Raw genomic sequence first — 17,400 nt, 5'->3', positions numbered from 1 at the left:
TCAGCAGAGTTTTCTTGAGTTTCTTCTGCATGTCATTGTTTAAGACAGTCTTCATTTCTTCAGGTTGCTGAATGCTTATACACTCCTTTTTCATCCAGTTGTGGCCCTTGCCTCCAGGCTCTTTCTGAACCCCTTTCTGAACCCCCTTGCCTTGTTCCTTTTAAAATCTCACTGGCCAATCAAGGTTCATTTCCCTCAACCAATTTTGACCTAGAAGATTTGGTCTTCTACCTTCTCCCACCATCACTGAAAGCTGTGCCGATTAGTGACTATAATGAACAGTTATTCTGGAGGCACCTTTTGCCTGGATTTATTTGCCTGTGTACATCTTCAACTTGTCAGATGCTTGTTCCAAATTTAATTGTTGGTCACCTTTATTTAAATATCTGAAAGTGTGTTGTCCTATTACAGTGGTAGAAGCACCCGTGTCTACTTCCATTTTTAAGGGTTTACCATTCACTTGCACTGTAACAAATATTGGCTCTGTCTTCCCAACTTTCATGTTGAATAATGAATAAATGTCAGAATTGGTTGTTTCTGGCTCTTCTACACTATAGGCTTCATTGGACTTTGTTTGTTCTCTGGAAGCCTGTTTAAATCTTGCTTTGCAATGTTTCATCATGTGTCCACTTCTGGGACAAAAATAACATTCTACTTTTTAAAATTGCCAATTGTTAGAAGTAGGATTGTTTACACATTGATAAAAATTAGTTTTCAACTTTGTTGCTAAACTGTTTCCTCTCGTTTCTCAGTGAGTCTGGGATGTTTCCTGTTTTGTGGTGAAGTTCCGGCTTTCTGCGCCACTTTCGGCCGATTGTTCCCGCCCAACTAGGCGAACGCCGTCATTTTGTGCCCTATGAATTGCTTGTGAATCCCTTACAGCGCTTTCCATCACAAGTGCTATTTCTAACACTTTCTTAAAATCAAGGTTCACTTCAGCCAACAATCTTCGCTGAATAGTGTCTTCCTGCACAGCACATACTAAATTATCCCTGAGCATGTCATTCAGGGTTTCACTGAAATCCCAATATTCTGTTAATTGTTTTAATTTCACCACATAGGTAACAATGGTCTCCCCCAGGGCTCTTTCCTATGAATTGAACCTGAACCGCTGCATTGTGACTGAGGGCTTGGGTTGAAAATGTCCCTTAACGACGTCTACTAATTCACTGAAAGTCTTTGAATCAGGGGCACTGGGGGCCGTCAAGCTTTGAATCAAACTGTAGGTCTTCTTCCACAAATACTCAGGAGGATCGCTCTCCTCTTTTCCTCCCCCATGATTTTGTTGGCTGAAAGTAGAATGCAAAATGTTCTATATATTGAGACTAGTCATCTGTGGCTGGCTCAAAGAGATCAATTCTGCCAAACTGTGGCATCTTGGATGAGTATATCTTTCTTTCTTTGTAATGGACTTTGATACTCCCAATTTCTGGATGAAGTACAGCACCTGATCTAATTTATCCTCATCGCCATATTGTTATAGAGTTGATCTTCCAGACAACTTGTCTTCGTGGACATGTTTAACTTTATTTTCAAGACAGCAGCAGCAACTACACGTGTGCATCAAACTCCATAACTAAAGAAGAACTCTTCTCCTCCAGAGGTTCCCTGCGCTGCTAACACATTGATTTACACAGGTCATGTGATCTTACAACACAGGATTATTCTTAAAGCTACAGCCCTACGTTTACTACACTGGCCAAGAGGTGATCTTGCATGAAGTGGTTCTCAAGAGGGCTGCCGTTTTGCCAATCCAGGGAACAGCAAGGCAGTGTTTCCGGCAGGAGGTCACAGCCATCATTCACATTGCACACACTATCGGTGAGGTCTAGGAACAGACATGGGACAAGCTGGTATACCAACTGCCAAGGTTCACCCAATGATTCCATTTACCCAGGGCATAACTCATCCATGTTTCAGGCAAACCTACTCCATTTTTACTGGAGGCACATGGCAGGTTCTCAACTTCACAGCCTGTTCATTTCTGACCATGCACACCTGCACCAGTCACAGGACAGCCAAAACTTGCACTTGCATATTGTGGTTGCATTTCTGAAAACTGGCAGTTTAGATTTCCCAAGCAAAGCTCCTGGAGATGATGTTTCTGGTTAGGCTGAAGCTGGTGTGAACTCTAGATCTCAGTTTACCATCAATGGGTAAATTGTCAGATTTGGACCTCTGTGATAACATTGTTCAGATGGAGCAGTGGTAATACCATCCTTTTCATCAGTTAATCCTATCCCTGAACCAGAGACTGTTTCTTACAAACTCCACCCTTACAGAGGCGAACATAACCCGGGTTAACTATCTAACTGTGCTAAACTATGTAGCAGTGTTTAGGGTACAATTCTTGTTATATCTTCAGTTTATTTGGAGCTAGAAAGACTGTATGCAGAGTCACTGCACTCTATAATTAAAAAAGGTACTGTTTGAGATATTTTCAGGCACTAATAATATAAGTAATTCTTAGTTTTTATCAGTATTTTCCAAGTACACCACATCTAACCGTGGCGCTTTGATTTGTAATTTACAATGACCCGGATTTAGTGATCAGTGGGGAAGCAAGGTCACTTACCGCTGATCCTGAAGAAAGCTGCACTGAGGGATCCAGTGATCCCTGTGGTGAGAACCTTCCCTCTCTCGTCATGTAATTCATTGTAACATTTAATGGGGATTCTAGCATTGAGCTGCGTGATATCAAGTTGCCAAGCAGCCAATTACGTGAAAGCATTCTCACAAATAGCCAACCAAGAAATGAGAAGTACTAATAATCAAAAAACTTTCTAAAAATTTTACAGAGAGCAAAATAAATATTGGGCTGTATAAAAAGAGTAAAGGTAGAACACACAAACATATGAATTAGGAGCAGGAGAAGGCCACTCGGCCCCTCAAGCCTGCTCCACTATTTGATAAGATCATGGCTGATCTGATTGTGGCCTCAACTCTACTTTCCTGTCTACCCCCTATAACTTTTGACTTGTCAGTTAAGAATCTATCTAACTCAGCCTTAAAAATATTCAATGGGCCAGCCTCCACTACTCTCTGGAGAAGAGAATTCCACAGACCAATGACCCTCTGAGGGAAAAGATTGGTCCTCATCTCCGACTTAAATGAAGACCCATTATTTTTAAACTGTGTCTCCTAGTCCTAGTCTCCCCACAAGGGGAAACATCCTTTCAGCATCCACCCTGTCAAGTCCCCTCAGGATCTTATATGTTTCAATAAGATCACCTCTCATTCTTCTAAACTCCAATGGATACAGGCCCAACCTGTACAACCCTTCCTCATAAAATAACCCCTTCATCCCAGGAATCAGTTGAATGAACCTTGTCTGAATTGCTTCTAATGTAATTAAATCCTCTCTTAAGTAAAGAGACCGAAACTGTACATGGTACTCCAGATGTGGTCTCACCAAAGCACTATAAAACTGTAGCAAAATATCCCTACTTTTATATCCCCTTGCAATAAGCAACTACATTCCATTTGCATTCCTAATCACTTGCTGTACCTGCATACTAACTTTTTGTGATTCATGTATAGGTGACCCATGTCCCTCTGTATCCCAGAATTCTGCAATCACTCTCCATTTAAAAAGTATACTTGTTAGGGCACAGTGGATTCTAAATGCTGAGCTGCTCAAATCCTAGAGGGAAACTTGAAACAGCTGCCACAACTGTTTTGCAATTTATATTTTTATTTTGAGATGCATGCTTTGAATTCAGTAGTAATAAGACCTTAAGTCTCAGAGGTTTTTTACAAAACTAAATTAAACATTTATTAATAGAAGAAAAGATTTTGAGCATATACATAGGTCTATAAATTATTACTATAATAAGTCCTAAACCCCCTAATTAATCTAGCTCCCAGTTACACCTCCGTTAAGGTAACAGTAAAACACATGGGACAGAATTTTGCCCTTGGTGTGTGGGCTCAGCGGGGATATGCTGGGGCAGCCGGGAAGCTGACCACTGCCCGCAATCAGGCCCGGAAGGCAATTTCATGCTGGCGAGCCAATTAAGGCCTGGCCAGCGTGAAACATGAGCGACAGCGCTCAGCTCTGCCTGTGTAGGTAGGGGGTGGGGAGAGCGAACCTGGTCGTCACAAACTTCACACATGGACTTGAGTGCATGCTATGTAACATCCCTGAACACAGAGCTGCCTCAGGGAGATAAAGATATGTGAAAAAATAAAAAAAATAAAAATTTAATGAAATATGTCCCCTCCTGTGACTCTGTCACATTGAGCAGTGACGTGTTATTACTGAAAAATGAATTTTTTTGTTTTATTTTTATTTGTTTTTGGAAACCTCATCTCGCCCATGGATGAGGTTTCCAAAAATAGTGCAAAGGCCAAAACAAAAATAAAAATACCTGGAAAAACTCAGCAGGTCTGGCAGCATCTGCGGAGAGGAACACAGTTAACGTTTCGAGTCCGTATGACTCTTCAGCAGAACTAAGGAAAAATAGAAAAGAGGTGAAATATAAGCTGGTTTAAGGGTGGGGGGGGACGGGACAAGTAGAGCTGGATAGAGGGCCAGTGATAGGTGGAGATAACCAAAAGATGTCACAGAGAAAAGGACAAAGAGGTGTTGAAGGTGGTGATATTATCTAAGGAATGTGCTAATTAAGGGTAGAAAGCAGGACAAGCAAGGCACAGATAGCCCTAGTGGGGGTGGGGTGAAGGGAAGGGATCGAAATAGGCTAAAAGGTAGAGATAAAACAATGGATGGAAATATATTTAAAAATAATGGAAATAGGTGGGAAAAGAAAAATCTATATAAATTATTGGAAAAAAGGGGGATCGGAAAGGGGGTGGGGATGGAGGAGAGAGTTCATGATCTAAAATTGTTGAACTCAATATTAAGTCCGGAAGGCTGTAAAGTGCCTAGTCGGAAGATGAGGTGCTGTTCCTCCAGTTTGCGTTGAGCTTCACTAGAACATTGCAGCAGGCCAAGGACGGACATGTGGGCATGAGAGCAGGGTGGAGTGTTAAAATGGCAAGCAACAAGAAGGTCTGGGTCATGCTTGTGGACAGACTGAAGGTGTTCTGCAAAGCAGTCACCCAGTCTGCGTTTGGTCTCTCCAATGTAGAGGAAACCACATTGGGAGCAGCGAATGCAGTAGACTAAATTGAGGGAAGTGCAAGTGAAATGCTGCTTCACTTGGAAGGAGTGTTTGGGCCCTTGGACGGTGAGGAGAGGGGAAGTAAAGGGGCAGGTGTTGCACCTTCTGCAGTTGCATGGGAAGGTGCCATGGGAGGGGGTTGAGGTGTAGGGGGAGATGGAGGAGTGGACCAGGGTGTCCCGGAGGGAACGATCCCTGCGGAATGCCGCCGGGGGGGGTGAAGGGAAGATGTGTTTGGCGGTGGCATCATGCTGGAGTTGGCAGAAATGGTGGAGGATGATCCTTTGAATGCGGAGGCTGGTGGGTGATAAGTGAGGGCAAGGGGGACCCTATCATGTTTCTGGGAGGGAGAGGGAGGTGTGAGGGTGGATAGATTTTAAAATACCCAGACAAAGAAACATGATACCCTGAACAGTGATAGTCACAGTGAGTTTTCTTAGCTTCAGTTCCTTTAGAAAGCCACTTGATATGTACAGGCTAGAGGCTTTTCACACTTGTTAGAGCTTAGAATGCCTTCTCCTTACACATACTCTCTTTTCCAAATGTTTCTCCCTTATTAATGTAAATTCCAATGTCCCAATATGTCTTTGCAACTTTACTTTTCTCATAATATAAATCTTTCATAGTACTCATATTATCAGTAACCTTTGGGAAAAATAAACACACTGTTTGGCTTAGCTTCATATGGCTAGGTGTAACATCCCATCATCTCTTTGAAATTCAAACTAATCTGGCTTATTTAAAAATGCAAATGTTCCTCACACCTCACATCCTAAAACTTCAGCCATGTTTATGTATTTAACATTTCAAACCGAGCTTCCTTTTTGATAACTCAGAAGCTCTAGACCAGCTACCTCCAATCCAGCACAGTGAGTGAAACCTCTTTACCCAGAGAGTGGTAAGAATGTGGAACTCGCTACACAGGGAGTTGTTGAGGCAAATAGTATAGATACATTTAAGGGGAGGTTAGAAATTACCTTCCGGGCCCGATTGCGGGCAGCGGTCAGCTTCCTGACTGCCCCAGTACATCCCCGCCAAGCCCGCAGACCACATGGACTGCAGCGGTTCAAGAAGGCAGCTCACCACCACCTTCTCAAGGGCAACTAGGGATGGGCAATAAATGCTGGGCCCAGCCAGCGAAGCCCACAGCCTGTGAATGAATTTTTAAAAATTAAATATCCCACACACGCCTACACACAGAGAAACTAATCCAAACCCCAATATTAACCGACCTTTATAATAAATCACAATAATATTATGAAAATTATTATATTTCATGACAATACTGCTTTTCTGTTCTTTCTGCCAAAGTGGAAAAGTTCACATTTTCCTCCATTATAATCCAGCTTCCAAATTTTTGCCCACTCACTTAACCTGTCTATATCTTTTTGTAGCTGCCTTATGTCCTCTTCGCAACTTACTCCCCTATCTATCATTGTGCCATCAGCAAATTTATTAACCATACATTCGGTCCCTTCACACAAGTCATTGATATAGATTGTTAATAGTTGAGGCCCCAGCACTGACCCCTGTGGCACTCCACTACTCTAGCTTGCCAACCTGAAAATGACCCATTTATCTGCTCTCTGCTTCCTGTTAGCTAATCAATCCTCTCTCTCTGCTAATATGTTACTCCCTACAACATGAGGGGCTGAATTTTTCCCCCGTTGGGAGGGAAGTTGATGGGAGGGCGCGTGCTTCCGATCGGCGCCCCCGATCAGAGGCGCAGCGCCATTTTATGTGGGCGGGTCAATTAAGGCCCGCCCAGTGTGACATCCGCAGGAAAGTGTTATGGTCTCCCTGTGCGGGCGGGGGGAATGCCTAAAATCGAGAGTGCGCTCTTTCACGCATGCATGTCACACTTAGAAAACAAGTATTATTAGCTATGACAGTAAAGCATTGACTGTTCAGCAGTAAACTTAGCAGCTAGTATGACATTTCCTGAATAACATTGGCCTGGAATTTGCAGGATTTTGGATGGCAAACTATTAGTTCATTCATGGGATGTGGGCGTCGCTGACTAGCCCAGCATTTATTGCCCACCCCTAAGTGCAGCCTCAGGGAGGTCGGCTCTAAATGTAAAAAAGGTAAAAATAGAAAAATAAAATTTCCCTAACATGTCCCCTCATGTGACACTGTCACATGAGTTGAGACATGTTCATAATTTCCAAAAAAAACTTTATTAAAATGTTTAAAACCCTACATGAAACCTCATCCCGCTGGTGGATGAGGTTTCATGTTTTCTCTAGTTGCCGCTGGGGCTCCTGGCCGACCCGCCAACCTTAAGGTTGGACGGGCAGGTCCTTTAATTGTTTAATTGATCCTGTCAATGGCCTCAATTGGCCATTGACAGGTCGGCGGGTGCACAGCTGATTTTGCTGTGCCCCCACCTTCCTGAAAATTTAAATGGGGCGGGATGACTTCAGGGGTTCTGCCCGACATCATCCCGCATCATTTTACGCGTGAGTGAGCGGGCCCCGCCCCCTGCTCGCCGACGGTAAAATCCAGCCCGAGGTCTTATTTTGCACAGTAACCTTTGATGTGGCACCTTATCAAATGCCTTTTAAACACCCAAGTACACCACATCTACAGGTTCCCCTTTATCCATGCTGCTTGTTACTTCCTCAAATAACTCTAATAAATTAGTCAAACATGATTTTTCTTTCACAAAGCCAAATGACTCTGCCTGATTCCATTAAGATTTTCTAAGTGCCCTAACCTTCTTAATAATAGATTCTAGCATTTTCTCTATTACAGCTGTTAGGCTAACAGGTGTGTCGTTTCCTGATTTCTGTCCCCCTCTTTTCTTGAATAGTTGTTATATTTGCTATTTTACAATCTGAAAGGATCTTTCCAGAATCTAGGGAATTTTGGAAAATTACAACCAATGCATCTACTATCTCAGCAGCCACTTCTTTTAAGCTGAAATGGCTTTAAAGACTAAACTTTAAAAATATATACTGATTTAAAAATCTAGTTTAAGAAAGCTAACAATTAATCACAACAGTGACATTTAACAACATTCCGCAAATATGAAATTACTTTTACAGATTCATTGTTCAGCAATAATTATTACTCATATCACTGTTAAAACTCAATTAGACCTCAATGTGCAAGGATAAACCTTTACAGGATTTTTAACCACGATATAAGAGTGTGAAAGGGCATTTTGCCATATCAGATGATTTCACTGGTTGCTGGCCCAGGGGTGTAGGGACGCGATTGGGATGGAAGAACAGTGGGGGGACGGGGGGTGGTAGTGGGGTGGGAGAGTCTGGATGTCCAAGATGCAGTCTGTGAACTGTGGCATAGAACTTAGTGACAGGCTGTAACTTCAGGAATCCCAGTGTTGACTGCACTTGTGCTGAATCCTGAATTGTGATCACAGTTAGAGGGATAGTGATGGTGAACACTAATAGTTTGCCATCCAAAATCCTGCAAATTCCAGGCCAATGTTATTCAGGAAATGTTATACTAGCTGCTAAATTACCCAAGTTTACTGCTGAATGGTCAATGCTTTACTGTCATAGCTAATAATACTTGTTTTCTAAGAGTGACATGCTCAGTACAACTGAGTGACAGATTGAAAGCTAACTGCATCTTTCTTTGATTATCAAGACCAATGAGTAAATGACCTCACTAGGATCATGTGTTAGCTCTCTCTCTTTCTTCTCTCTCTCTTGCTCTCTCTCTCAGCCTGCTCAGTAATCTTCAGTTCCCATTAATCATGCTCACAGGATGAAAGACCCCCACAGCTCCCTCCTTTAGTTAGCTCTGAAATTGGACTTTGTCAATCAGAGAGGATCAATATGGAATGGGGAGAATGAACAACAGATTTAATAAAAGATAACATTGCACAGAATACACAGAACACAAACAGATCATTCAGCACAAACAGTCCATGCTAACGTTTCTGCTCTGCTCATGATTCCTCCCATTTGTCCTCATCTAACTCTATCAGCAGAATCCTCTCGTCCCTTCTCCCTCTTAATTTTGTCTAACCTCCCCCTAAATGTATCTATACTATTTGCCTCAACGAATTCCTGTGTAGCGAGTTCCACATTCTTACCACTCTCTGGGTAAAGAGGTTTCTCTTGAGTCCCTCATTGGATTTCTTGGTGATTAAATTAAATTGATTACCTCTACTTTACCCTTTCCCACAAATGCAAACACAAGTGGAAGGCAAAAACTTTTTTTTTTTTTTTTTTGTTTTACCTTAATATTTTCTTCTCTCCCAAGGCATTAACTCAGCTCATTGGTTCAACTCAACAAGTGTTTGCTGAAATAGGAGGTGTCTGACAGGTATTCACCATCACAGACAACCTCATTGCAACACATACACTTTCCAGCAGGAGTCACTGTTGCGCAATCAGGCGTGGGAAGCTTGACTGAATTTTCCCTCTCTAACATAATAGGGTTATAGTTAATTGTGGCCTCCTCTAGTAACACCATGCATGGAAATCAGCTAAATCATTACAGTCCACATCAAATATGGCATTTTAAAGGTCTGTGTGACTCAGCTGCAACATGTTTTCAAAGAAACACAATGAGAACACAAGGACATAAGACGCGGGAGCAGGTGTAGACCATTTGGCCCTTCGAGCCTGCTCTGCCATTCGCTAAGATTTTGGCTAATCTGATTATATCCTGAACTCCACTTGCCTGCCTGTTTCCCAAAACCCTTCACTCCCTTGCTGATCAAAATCTTTCCAATGCAGCTTTTAATATATTCAATGATCCAGCCTCCGCTGCTGTCAGTGGAAGAGAATTCTAAACACTAATAACCCTCTGGCAGAAGAAATTCCTTCCCATCTTTGTCTTAAACGGGACTCCTTATTTTTAAGCTGTGCCGCCTAATTCTACATTCCGCCACAGGAGGAACCATCTTCCCAAAATCTACCCTGTCAAGCCCCCAAGAACCTTCTCGAGAGAATTTTCTCCCAGTCAGGGGAGGTGTTGGGCAGGAGCGGGCGCTGGCATACGCGCAGCCGTTCACTGCCTGTGATTGGCTGGGCACCACCATTTTATGTGGGCGGGCCAATTAATGCCCGCCCACTGTGACACGTACCCGAAGCGCTGAGCGCTCCCTGTGTAGGCTGGGGGGTTGGTGGGTGGGGATGTTGCCTGAGTCGGGGTCTGCGCTCTTTCACGTATGTGCGCAGAAGAGCCCAGAATTCTCCTTGAGGAACAGAGCTGCCTCAGGGAGATAAGTTCAAGCTCAAAAAAATTTAATAAAGGGAAAAAAAATTTTTTAGGACATGTCCCCTCATGTGAAGCTGTCACATGAGCTGGGACACGTCTGTTAATTTTATAAAAAATTTTTACAAGACTTTAAAAACCTTTGTGAAACCTCATTCCGCCCGTGGATGAGGTTTCATGAAAAATGCGAAGGCCGCCTGGGCTCTTCGCCTGCCCGACAACATTAAGATTGGACGGACAGCTCAGTTAATTGTTTCAATTGATAGTTAATTGGCCTTAATAGGCCTTTGATAGTTTGGAGGGCGCACTGCCAACTCAGATGCGCACCCGCCGAACTGAAAATCTGAATGACTTGCGCTGACATCGAGACACACGCCCGATGTCGCCCCGCATCATCTTATGCCTCAGTGAGCGGACCCCACCCACGCTCGCCGAGCCAAAGATTCTGGCCTATGTGTTTCAATAAGATCACTTCTGATTCTTCTGAACTCCAAGAGGTACAGGCCCAACCTGCTCAACCTTTCCTCATAAGACAATCTCTTCATCACAGGAATCAGCCTAGTGAACCTTCTCTGAACTGCTTCCAATGTAAGTATGTCCTTCCTTAAATAAGGAGACCTAAACTATACACAATATTCCAGGTGCGATCTCCCCAATGCCCTGTGAAGTTGTGGATAGACTTCCCTACTTTTATACTCCACCCCCCCCACAATAGACACCAAGGGCAGAATTTTTCTGTCGGTGAGCAGGGGGCGGGGCCCACTCGCCGACGGGTAAAATGACGTGGGATGATGTTGGGCAGAACCCCCGACGTCATCCCGCCCCATTTAAATATTCAGGAAGGTGGGGGCGCAGCAAAATCAGCTGCATGCCCGCCGACCTGTCAATGGCCAATTGAGGCCATTGACAGGATCATTGAACAATTAAAGGACCTGCCCGTCCAACCTTAAGGTTGGTGGGTCGACCAGGAGCCCTGGCGGCAAATAGAAAAAACATGAAACCTCATCCACCGGCGGGATGTAGGGATTTAAACAGTTTAATAAACTTATAATGTAAATTATGAACATGTCCCATCTCTAGTGACATTGTCACATGAGGGAGACATGTTAGGGAATTTTTTTTTTCTTCTAATTTTCATATTTTTAGAAGTGGAAACGATCTCCCTGAGGCTGCACTTAGCCTCAGGGGGATGAATGCGCTCTTTCTTGCGCATGCGTGAAAGAGCACACTCTTGCTTTTGGGGAATCCCCGCTGTCCACACAGGAAGCCCATAGCGCTTCCCGCCGGACGTCATGCTGGGTGGGCCTTAATTGGCCAGCCCACGTAAAATGGCGGTGGGGCCCACTTCTCCGGCGGGGATCGGCTCCCTGCCCACCGGAGATTGGGTCGGGCCCGCCCGCCCGACAGGCAGGAAATTCTGCCCCAACATTCTATTTGCCTTCCTAATTATTGGCTGTACCTGCATGCTGACTTTATTCAGGTACAAGGACACCCAGATCCCTCTGTACTGCAGCATTCTGTCATCTCTCTCCTTTTAAATAGTATGCCAAAGTGAACAACCTCACATTTTCCCACATTATATTCCATCTGCTAATTTTTTGCCCACTCACTTAACCATCTAGATCCCTTTGCAGACTATTTGTATCCTGCTCACAACTTGCTTTCCTACCTATCTTTATAATGTTAATAAATTTGGTTACAATACACTTGGTCCTTTTATCCAAATCATTAATATGGATCGTAAATAGTTAAGGCCCCAGCACTGATCCCTGTGGCGCTCCACTAGTTACAGTTTGTCAACCTGAAAGTGACCCATTTATCCCCACTCTCTGTTTCCTGTTAGTTAGCCAATTGTCTATGCACGCTAATATATCACCCTCAACAACATGTGCTCTGCTTTTGTGCAGTAACCTTTTGTGTGGCACCTTATCAAATATCTTTTGGAAATCCAAATACTATCTACCATCTACTGGTTCCCCCTTACCCTCCCTGTTTGTTACATCCTTGAACAGAGGTGTTACATTTGTGTTTTTCCAATCCACTGTGACCTTCCCAGAATTTAGGGAATTTTAGAAGATTACAACCAATTATCTCTGCAGCCACCCCCTTCATGGTCCTAGGATGCAGGTGGCCAGCCCCAGGGCACTTGGCAGCCTTTAGTTTTCCTAATATTTTTTCTCTAGTGATTGTGATTGTTTTAAAGCTCACCATCACCTTCTCAAGGGCAACTAGGGATGGGTAATAAATCCTGGCCCAGACAGCGAAGCCCACATCCCCTGAATGAATAAAAAAAAAATCTCCCTCCCTTTTGCCCCCTGCATTTATATAACCTATATTCTTGTGTTTTCTAATGTGAAGACAGATACAAAATACTTGTTCAAAATATCTGTCACTTCCTTGTTTCCCATTATTAATTAATTATTAAACGTGACCCACTTTAAATATCAGATAATTGAAAAGGACTAATTGCAGACCACCTGAAACTTCAAATGTAATGTTTCTAATCCATATCCTAAACTAATACAAGATTAGAATTTTCCAAACACAAAATTAAAATATGCCACTTCACAGACTGAGGTGATGAAAACTGAGATGCATTCTCAAGTTTAGCCTCAAATTAGCTCCCAGTATAAGCAGAGTATAAACAGAGTGCAGGAATTGTTATTTTCAATCTGTTCTATCTACAGCGACTATACACAAAATGTGTCCTTTTCCAGTTAACGATCTTGCATCTTGGGAAATCTCCCTGCAGTAGGAATGTGTTGAGGAGCCAACCTGACCCCATTTTCACCCCCCCCCGACCCCTCCATTTTCCAGCCCCCCACCACCCACCACCCCACAAGATCACCATCACAGGGCTGGGGAAATCCAGCCCATTAAGTGAAAATTTGAAAACTTGTTGCAAAGGTACTGACAATGGATGGAATCGTATCAAAGCTAATCACATGTCAGGACCCCACACTTGTTGGCTGTGTTCCCGCCAGCGGGTTCTTCCAGGAGGCAGTCTGTTAATTGGCTGCCTCTGCTGTCCAATTAAGGGTCAGGACAGGTTGCTAGTGCAATTGGGGGCATTGCCTTGGAAGGATGGCAGCCCTGCCAGCAGAGGTGGGTGCTACCACTATAGGAGGGGGACTGAGAGGGTGCTTCCATCTTGAGGCATATGCTGGACTGCTGGATGTTAAAAGGTGATTATGTTTTAAACAGTCTCCTTTAATTCAGGGTAAAATGGAGTAGTCTGCAGTCGGAGAATGTGACCTCCTACAAAATCTGCCCAGAGACAAGCCCATGTGACCTGGTTATTATGGGGACAGGGGCCCCAGGTCAAAACTTATTGAAAGTAAGGTGTAAGCTTTAACACCTGAAGACAAAAGAGGAGGAAGCTTTCCCTGCTGTGTAAAGACTCACAGTTCTCAGGGTCAGATTTCCATGGAGTTGGGCCAACCCTGGAGGCCTTTAAAAATGATGGGTGGGATCTGGGTGTGGAAGCCCCACCCCCATTTTTGGTAGATCCTATTTTTGCTGGCATGGGGAAGAAAGGTGAGGTGTGGATCACACAGGTGGGAAACCTAAACCCTGTTTAAACAGACCCAATTTTCACTGTTCCAAGGGCCATAACCTGCATTGTGGGAGTCACAAATTAATGGAGGAGATGCAGGTTTTCTTAAACAGAGGATAAGGTCTGTTTAAGTGTCATGATATGAAGTTATTTAAATCCCCAGTGCTTCAAACATGAAAAAAATGGGAAGCAGCAGTCAGTTAGAGTTGAAAAAAACACAAATGTGGGCTGCTGGGGTGCATTGATTGACTAGCCATCTGGTGTAGATTAGGAAAGACCATTATAATCTGTTCTTGCAGTTTCAATAAACTTCATTGTTGACATTTCCCAAGGGCTGTCATTAAAGCTGAGTACATTATGAATGTTTGGCTGAGTTTCAAAAGCTCAAAACCACTTATCTCAGTTGGGTGCTGAGTTCATATGTTTATTGACAGTTTTAAGAGGCTGTTAAAGGATTATCTGTCTTTCATATGATTACTGAATAGGGGTTTATTTGTTTTATAACAGATTGATTACTTGAGGGATTTTAAAAGCTTTGAATGGGTTTCATGAATGAGAGTCTTTTCTGCATCAATTATATGTGAGTGAGTGCTGTCTTAGATTGCTAGAAGTTCATTTTTGCCTGCTCCACCCTGTACACATGTGTCATGAAAGTATAATAATGCTCAAAATATTATTGTGATTTATTGTAAAAGTAGGTTAATAATGGGGCTTGGATAGTTTGTCTGTGTGTGTTGGAGATTTAACTGAATTGAAGACAGCTGGTCTGAAGGCTTTCACTCATCAAAAGGAGCTAGGTTTGAAATGCTAAATACATAAACATGGCTGAAGTTTATAATGTGAGGTGAGGAGCATTTGTATTTTAAATAAATCAGGGCAGTTTGAATTTCAAAGAGATGGTAGGATGTTTACACCTAACCAGAGAAGCTAGGCCCAAGCTGTGTGTTTATTTTTCCCAAAGGTCACTGGTAATATTAACACCATGCAATGATTTATATTATGAGAAAAGTAAAGTTCCAAAGGCATATGGGAGCAATGAAATTTGTATTAAAAGGGAGAAACATGTAAAAAGGGAAATGAGGCTGTGTCAGGGAGGGCATTGTAAGATCTATCAGAAGTGTGAAAAGTCTCCAGTGTTTGTGCATTAAGCTGCTGTCTACAGAAACCGAAGCTGGGGAAAGCCACTTTAAATTCTACTGTCTAGGGTATTGTGTTGACTTTCCTGGATCTGTTTAAAATCTACTTTTTAAATTGTTATCTTAACAAGGGTGTAACTGGAAGCCAGAGTAATTAGGGGTTTTAGGAGTTATTATAATAGTAATTTGTAAACCTATGAATGTGCTTGAAACCTTTTCTTTTGTCAATAAATGTTAATTTAGTTTTCTAAAAAAATCTCTAGAGTCTTGGTAGACTTATTACTTCTGAATTCAGGGCATGCTCCTCGAAATAAAATACAAATTGCAAAACCGCTGTGACAGTGTGATCAAGTTTTCCTCGTGGATTTGATCCACCTGGCACACATCATCTGCACATCATAACACATGGAAAGACTTCACACACATCTTTAAACATTTCTGTAACCTGCCCTTCAGAACTCCCTTGGGTAAACTGTGAACACATTCCTACTTTTTTACCTACCACTGATTCTTCCTGCTCCTCCTGTACATAAATTACAGTTTTTTCTTGTTCCTGGATCTGAGAACCTCCAATACTCTTATTTCCAGAACTTTTCTGTGTTCCAACTGCTGCAATATGTTTTCTCTGTAACCTCCAATGCATTGATTTTGTGTGCCCCACCTCATTATAGTGAAAATATTTAAGCCTTTGAGTGTCACTTCTACCCTCAGCACCTTCCTTTCTGGTCTGAGGAGAAACTTCCTGAAAATTTCCAACTGCTCCTTCTCTTCCCTGACTACCTGCTTTCCTTTCACCTTCCCACGTTCTCTCCTCGGATTTAAAAGGCTGTCAAAAAACAATCTCACAATTATCAGCTACCTCTGCTGATTGCCTCGCTGTTTTAACTCTCTGTTCTTCCACATTAGCTCTAATTAATGCAGGAATTGAATCTTTAAATTCTTCCAAAAGAATTACTACTCACACCTCACCACCTGCATATGTTGTATTTACCTTTACTGCCCATATCCACTGGTCAGAATTACTTTGCTTTGCTCTCTTAAACTCAATGTAAGTCTGACCAGGCTGTTTCCCTACATTCCAAAACTTCTCCCCGTACGCCTGAGGAACCAACTCATTTTCACCCAGAATAGCCTTTTTTACTGCATCATAATCCACCGATACTTCTTCTGCCAGCTATGCATATACTTAATGAGCCCTACCTACCAACCTAGGCTGTAAAAGCAACATCCAGATTCCTTGTGGCCATTTCATTTGCTTAGCTGTCTTCTCAAACAAAATAAAGAATGCCTAGTACACCCCTTTCCTCAAACTTCGGAAGAACTTGCACAAATTTAAACATCTCCTTACTGGGCTTTTAGTTAAAAGTGGGTTGTTTAGACATCAGGACCTTCCTCAGCATCTGAAGTCTCTTTTTTAACTTCCAACCTCTTAAATTGATATTCTCTTTCCCTTTCCATTTCTCTTTCCTCCATTACTAACATCTCCCTCTGAAGGTCAAGTTTTCTCATTTCCATTTCTCTTTGAAATGATTTCTCTTTTCTCCTTTTTCTTTTCTTCTAATTCAAGTTTTTTTTCCATTTCTTTTGCTTGTTCAAATTCAAGCGTCTTCATTAGTAACTGAAGTCTCACTGCCTCCAGCTGTGACTCACTAGTTTCAGGTATCCCTTCCAATTTCAAATGCTGCGCTATTACTTCAATTATGTCCGCTTTCTTTGCCCCTGTGGTTAATCCTAACTGCAATTTATCCGCCAATTCTGTTAACTGAGCCATAGTTACTTTTTGTAAACCAATCAGGGTTACATCTTCCACTCCCAGAAAAGCCTTAGCAATTGTTAGAACCACATTTGCAGTCTAACCCCTTTTAAAATCCCTCAACACCAACTCCTGAGTTCAATGTTCTTCTATACTCGTAGCCTTAAGATTCACCAACTCCAAGCCAATCAAGGAATTTTTAAAATCCCACAAAGAGCTCCCAGTTTTTAATGATAAGACAGGTGTTATTTGCCAGGTTGACCAAATCCATAAGGGAAACACTCTATCACAATGATTTTTACAATTTGCATTTATTACAAGGAGGCTTGTACACTGAAGTCAGGAGTAATAAATCCACTACCACCTGTAGAGATTTTAAAGGCTAAATTAAAACATTTATTAACAAAAGAAGAAAAAACTTAAACACACACAAGATTACAGTTACATAGTTATAACAGTCCCCAAAATTCCTACTTAACCAGATTGCCAACTGCACACCTCCTTTAAGGCAACAGTCCAAATAGATACCAAATTTATCAAGTCATCCAGCAATATTACCACAAGCACCACTGGACAATGGGATTCCAATGGCTTTTAACACAACTTTGGTTACTGGAACAGCAAACTTCTGCA

The 17,400-nt window shown here is 42.4% G+C and overlaps 1 protein-coding gene across 1 annotated transcript in view; it reads right to left on the bottom strand.

Moving 5' to 3' along the window:
* LOC144690325 (trypsin) overlaps window positions 1-16,498 on the bottom strand; it is a 99,069-nt gene extending 82,571 nt beyond the window's left edge. Inside the window, exon 1 of the mRNA XM_078557678.1 lies at window positions 16,219-16,498. The gene's annotated coding sequence lies outside the window, so the exon portion shown is untranslated. The remainder of the gene's footprint in view (window positions 1-16,218) is intronic.
* Window positions 16,499-17,400: the final 902 nt, after the last annotated feature.

This window comes from Cetorhinus maximus, chromosome 15 (assembly GCF_964194155.1).
Source record: "Cetorhinus maximus chromosome 15, sCetMax3.hap1.1, whole genome shotgun sequence".
Classification (NCBI taxonomy): domain Eukaryota; kingdom Metazoa; phylum Chordata; class Chondrichthyes; order Lamniformes; family Cetorhinidae; genus Cetorhinus; species Cetorhinus maximus.
The sequence above is the reverse complement of the archived record's forward strand: the minus strand, read 5'-3'. Positions and strand labels throughout refer to the sequence as shown.